Below are 6,150 nucleotides of genomic sequence, written 5' to 3'. Positions count from 1 at the left end.
AGTATATTATAGTCTGTTTCCCTTCTAGGGGAGAGAAGTACCTTCATGTTTGTGAGTGTCTTTATTGAAGGAAATCGAGCAGTTATCTGTTCTCCAGGTGCTGTATGATCCTTTTGGGTTTAGTGCTTTCCATAAATATAATAAGGTAAGTTGGTAGTGGTGGTGGTGATAGTTGTGACTGTAGTGATAGAAGGGGTAGTGGTGGTGGTGATAGTTGTGACAATGGTTGTAGAAGGATTAGTGGTGGTGTTAGAAGTGATGCTGGTATTACCAGATGTGGTAGTTGTAGTGCCTATGGTGGCATTGGTGCTAAAACCATTGTTGTCTTATCTCTGTAGTTGCTACCATTGCATGTTGATGACAGTGACTGTTTTGTCACTGCTTGATATTAATCTTATCACCTTCCTTCCTTAGCGGAAGTAAGCATGATCAATCACAACACTAGCTTCCAGCATTCAGTGTTTTCATTTCACTGTTGCAGTTGCAGGCTTACACTGTCGAGGCTTTGGACAGTTTCTTCAAAATTCTATTTGCTACTGTTTTATGCTCTTTGAAACAAATACTTTGGCAAGCTTCAAGGTTGGGCTGGATTGAATGGATAGATACATACATGAGTAGGAATACTTCAGTGCGAGTAGGACCTGCCTAGAATGGACCAGTAGGCTTACTGCAGCAAGTATCTAACTCTCAGGTTATGTTGAACATTATCTTCCCAGGACATACTGGTGATATATACTAGTATAGCAAAAAACAAAACTGAGAATTCAGTTTTCAAGAAAGGTGAGTAATTCAATAGTGTTAATTTGTGCAGTGTGATCCCTTCTTTTGTGAAAGGGATGATTGATATTTTATAGATATGGCCCTGCCTTTTTTCTTTTTGAAACATGATTGATGATATATAGAAGAGGCATTTGTTTTTGAAAGGTATGATTAGTATTAAACAGACGTGCCTTATACAACTCTGAAACGTTGAAATATACATGAAGATAATTCTAGGTAGTAGGTTGGTAGACAGCAACTGCCCAGGGAGGTACTACCGTCCTACCGAGTGAGTGTAAAACGAAAGTCTGTAATTGCTTTACATGATGGTAGGATTGCTGGTGTCTTTTTTTTTTTTTTTGTTTTTTTGTATTTTTTTGTCTCATAAACAGGTACGTCTTGCTACTTCTACTTACACTTAGGTCACACTACACATATATGTACAAGCATATATATACACACTCCTGTGGGTTTTTTTTTTCTATTTTCTTTCTAGTTCTTGTTCTTGTTTATTTCCTCTTATCTCCTTGGGGAAGTGGAACAGAATTCTTCCTCTGTAAGCCATGCATATTGTAAGAGGCGACTAAAATGCCGGGAGCAAGGGGCTAGTAACCCCTTCTCCTGTATATATTACCACCCCACCTCGGTGGGATACAGCTGGTACGTTGAAAGAAGAAGAATTCTAGGTAGCAGGTCGGTAGACAGCAACTGCCCAGAGAGGTACTACCGTCCTACCGAGTGAGTGTAAAATGAAAGCCTGTAATTGCTTTACATGATGGTAGGATTGCTGGTGTCTTTTTTTTTTTCTCTCATAAACAGGTACGTCTTGCTACTTCTTACACTTAGGCCACACTACACATGCATGTACAAGCATATATATATATATATATATACACCCCTCTGGGTTTTCTTTTATTTTCTTACTAGTTCTTGTTCTTGTTTATTTCCTCTTATCTCCATCGGGAAGTGGAACAGAATTCTTCCTCCGTAAGCCATGCGTGTCGTAAGAAGCAACTAAAATGCCAGGAGCAAGAGGCTAGTAACCCCTTATCCTGTATACATTGCTAAAGTTGAAAAGATAAATTTTTGTTTTTCTTTTTGGGCCACCCTGCTTCAGTGGGATACAGCCAGTTTGTTGAAAAGAAAGAGAGAATTCTCTTATTTTTGAAATATAAAAAATGTGTTAAAAAATATAAGATTAGATACCTTTACTCTGAATTAATGCTTTTTTTGGGGACTTCTTTTCAGGTTCAAGGTCTTTTGATCCAGGGAACTTGACCTATCCTTCCATTCCTTAGGCTCCTCTTTAAGGGGGGCTCCTTGGCGTGGTGAAGAGGCTCTTGGTCTGAGGAATTAGCCCTGTCGGTCTTCTTCCTCAGACCGAACCTAATTACCCCCCAATCTCCCCTCCCCTATCCCATCCTCCCCCTCCCCACCCCTCCCTCTTTTTGGCCTTTGGGATTTCTCCCACAGGCGCGCTAGTTCCTAGGTAGGGGAAAGGACACCGGGGTCCATCCCATTCCGTTGAGGTTCTTGGCGGTGGCGTAGTTTGCCGTGGAATCTGGATTGCCTGGGGATGTCCCGATCCCTCTCCGGTATCCCGGAGTAGCTTTGGGTATCTTTCGAGCGACGGGTGTATCTCTGGAAGCCACCTTTCGGGTTCCGGGGGTGGTGGCCAAAGGAGGTTTGCTTTGTGGCGGATATCCGGCCGCCCTCTCTTTTGTCCACCGAGGTAGCTCGGCAGATGTGAGGTTGGTATCCCGGATTGCTGGTTTACGTAAGGCATGAAGGGTAGGGTATGGCACGGGTTCCATGCTGCATCTGCGCTACTAGCGGTGTTGAGGTCCTCTTGGGCGCGGAGGGAGATTTCCGGCCCATTCATTCCTCCTGGGAACTATTCCTCCCCGCTCCCCCCTTTTTTTATTCTTTTTTTTATTTATATTTTCTTTTCTTCTTTCTTTTTTTTCTCAAAAACAAAAAGCAAAGGAGTAACCTAACCATGGCAGCCCTAGTCCATGAACCCACTACCCCTGGGCCCCTTCTTGATACCGCATCCCATTCTGACCCTGCCTTGTGTTTAGACCACTCTTCGGACACTCCTGATGCCCCTGTACCTCTTGCTGGTGCTGTTTCCTCACCCGCTTCAGGTACCGGGGCTTCGACTGACTCCTTCGATTTGTCTGAACTCAGCTCTCCTTTGACTACGCTTCCGGCTTCTCCCTCTACAGTACGGCAATTTTCGAATCGCCCTCCCATTTCACGCCGGACCAACTCCAGTCCTACTCCTAAACGCCAACGTCAATCTCCTGATGATGCTCCTTCGTTACCTTCCCATTCTACTCGGAAAAGACCGACACGTCAAGCACTCCCTCTCCACGCTCGGTTTCGGACCACACAATGGACTAAATTCTTTACTTTAAGACCGACTTCTTCTTCTGCCTACCTTTCTGACCATAGTATTGGCAAAGCGCTCCTGCGTCATGTTGGTAGAGATATTTCATTTCGTGCTCTCAAGAGCGGTATGCACATCGTCACTGTCCAGAATGCTACCCAAGCTCATGATCTTTCTCTCCTTTCGAATATCGATACTACTCCTATCACTATTGAAAAACATCTTTCTCTCAATTCTTGTAGTGGTACTGTCATTCTGCTCCATACCATAGTCCAACAGAATTTCCAGTCATGTGGCAATGACATTTTTGAACAGCTGGAACTCCAGGATCTCCCAATCCTCAAAGTAGACACTTATGTCCTTCCTGCCCGGGGGCGGAGACGTTACCCTTGCAATGTGGCTAGTTTAACTTTTGACAGCCGAGAACTCCCGTCCTCTGTATATGTCGCGGGACATCGGTTACAAGTTCGAAAGGTGATAGCTACACCACAACAATGTAGAAATTGCTGGCGTTTTGGTCACCCAGCGAAATATTGCAGATCTATGGCCGAATGCCCAGTCTGTGGTGCCGACGACCATTCTAATACATCTTGCAGTCAACCTCCATCTTGCCTTAATTGTAATGAAGCTCACCCTTCGTACTCCTGCCGTTGCCAGGTCTACTTAAATGAACGTGAAATCCGTTGCCTCAAAGAGGCAGAAGGTCTCCCTTATGCTATGGCAGTTACTCATCTCCGCCTCCAAGGGAGACTACCCCGTGTTTCTTATTCTCGTGTTTCCAAACATCCCCCCACTTCTGGGGTCCCATCTTCTGCAGCCTCCTCTGTTGTTACCCCTCCCATAGCCACTACGGCATCTAATACTTTTGCTGTCCTTGGCTCTGACGTCCCGACTACAACTCAGTCTGTTCTCACATCTTCACGTCCTTCCTCACAAGCCCCAGTATCGACAAGACCTCGTACGACACCTAATACCAATCGGCCCTCTACTTCTCAGAAGTCCAAAAAATCCACATTGCTCAAATCTTCTTTGCCCCTTCCTTCCCTTCTTCCACCTCCACATTTTACCTTTCCAGTCTCTGTACCTAGTTCTTCCCCTCTCTCTGGCTCTATTACAAGTGTGGAGATTCACCCTCCTCCTCGTACTATGCCTTCCACCCCCGTCCCCTCCCAAGTTTCTCCCTCTTCTGCCACCTCCCAGGTTTCTGCCTCTTCTGTCCCCCCCACACTTCATCTTCAGTCCCTTACACTCTTCCCTCCCCCTCTACTTTGGTACAGTCCATTACTGTCCCAATCTTTACTCACCCTCCTCCTTCTATCTCCAATATGGTCTCCCATACATCTTTGAATTCAGAAACACTTGAAGCCATTTCAGAATATATTGCAGAGACTAAACCTTCAATGGACACTGATTCACTTCCTGTTCCTTCTCTTCCCTCTCCTCCATCTTCACAACCCCATTCTTCGCAACGCTCCGTTCCTTCGCTACTTGAACGTCTTCCAATGCCACCACACGTTGACTTTTCTAACCCCTCTAGTCCGTAGGTGCCTTTACCTACAGATTCCTGATATTTTCTTCATTGCCAATCATGGCCTATTTTTTTTTTTTTATTATTATCACACTGGCCGATTCCCTCCAAGGCAGGGTGGCCCGAAAAAGAAAAACTTTCACCATCATTCACTCCATCACTGTCTTGCCAGATTTACAGTGGAATATCCGCGGCCTCAGGGGTAATCGGGGTGAGCTTCAGATGTTGCTTTCCAGGTTTTCCCCTGTTGGTGCTTGCTTACAAGAACCAAAATTACACTCGGCTGTTTTCCAACCTATCTCAGGCTATAATTTATTGTATTCTTTGGATCCTTTCTCAGATGGGACCTTTAATGAAAGTGCCCTTCTTCTATGCAATGATATTCCAGTGCCCTTCTTCTATGCAATGATATTCGTACTGTCAACTATTTGTCCATACCTCGCTGCATTACACTGCAGCCCGTATCCACTTGAATAAGTGGTTTACAATATGTTCTTTATATCTCTCTCCTTCTCGAGCATTTTCTATCCCAGACTTTGCCTTTCTTGTTTCATCCTTACCACCACCACTTCTGTTACTTGGTGATTTTAATGCCCACCATTTCCTCTGGGAGGGGGGTTAAATTTTCAAGTACCAAAACTCACCAAATTACTTTCACTAGACGCTCTGTTATCTCCGATCATCCTCTGTATCTCTATGGCTCCCGTATCCCCGAACGTGATACAGTCAGGTTTCTAGGCCTTCTCTTTGACCGTCGGTTATCCTGGAAACCTCACATAACCTCTCTGAAGGCAACTTGTCACAGCCGGCTAAACCTTCTTAAAACCCTTGCTCATCTTTCCTGGGGAGCTGATCGTCGAACTCTGCTTCGCCTACATTCAGCCCTCGTTTTATCGAAACTCGATTATGGTGACCAGATTTATTCCGCGGCCTCTCCTGCTACTCTCTCTAGCCTTAACTCTATCCATCACCAAGGATTACGTTTGTGCCTTGGTGCTTTTCGCTCTTCCCCTGTTGAGAGCCTCTATACAGAAGCGAATGTTCCATCCTTGTCTGATCGCCATGATGGCCATTGCCTTCGCTACTATGTACGCTCTCACGATCTACACAATCCTTCCATTTATAGAATGGTCACCGATATTAGTAGACATTCTTTATTCGTTCGCCGCCCCTGTTTGCTCCGTCCCTTTTCTCTTCGCCTACATTCACTCTTGTCTTCCCTTCAGTTACCACCTTTATATGTTCATGTAGCATCTCACTTTTCCCTACCCCCCTGGGAAGTTCCAGTTGTTCGGGTCTGTTCTTTCTCACTCCCTTGCTCGAAAGCTCAACTGCCTACGGTAGCTTCCCGCTCTCTCTTTCTTGATCACTTCCACTCCCATTCTCATGCCACCGCTGTGTATACAGATGGCTCTAAGTCTTCAGACGGTGTCAGATTCGCAGCAGTGTTTCCGGACAGCGTCGTGCGGGG

The 6,150-nt window shown here is 45.3% G+C and overlaps 1 protein-coding gene across 1 annotated transcript in view; it reads left to right on the top strand.

Annotated features, from left to right (window-relative positions):
- Positions 1 to 11: 11 nt before the first annotated feature.
- LOC128702732 (integrin alpha-5-like) overlaps positions 12 to 6,150 on the top strand; it is a 64,322-nt gene continuing 58,183 nt past the window's right edge. The window contains exon 1 of the mRNA XM_070102024.1: positions 12 to 780. The gene's annotated coding sequence lies outside the window, so the exon portion shown is untranslated. The remainder of the gene's footprint in view (positions 781 to 6,150) is intronic.

Source organism: Cherax quadricarinatus, chromosome 79, assembly GCF_038502225.1.
Source record: "Cherax quadricarinatus isolate ZL_2023a chromosome 79, ASM3850222v1, whole genome shotgun sequence".
Classification (NCBI taxonomy): Eukaryota; Metazoa; Arthropoda; class Malacostraca; order Decapoda; family Parastacidae; genus Cherax; species Cherax quadricarinatus.
The sequence above is the reverse complement of the archived record's forward strand: the minus strand, read 5'-3'. Positions and strand labels throughout refer to the sequence as shown.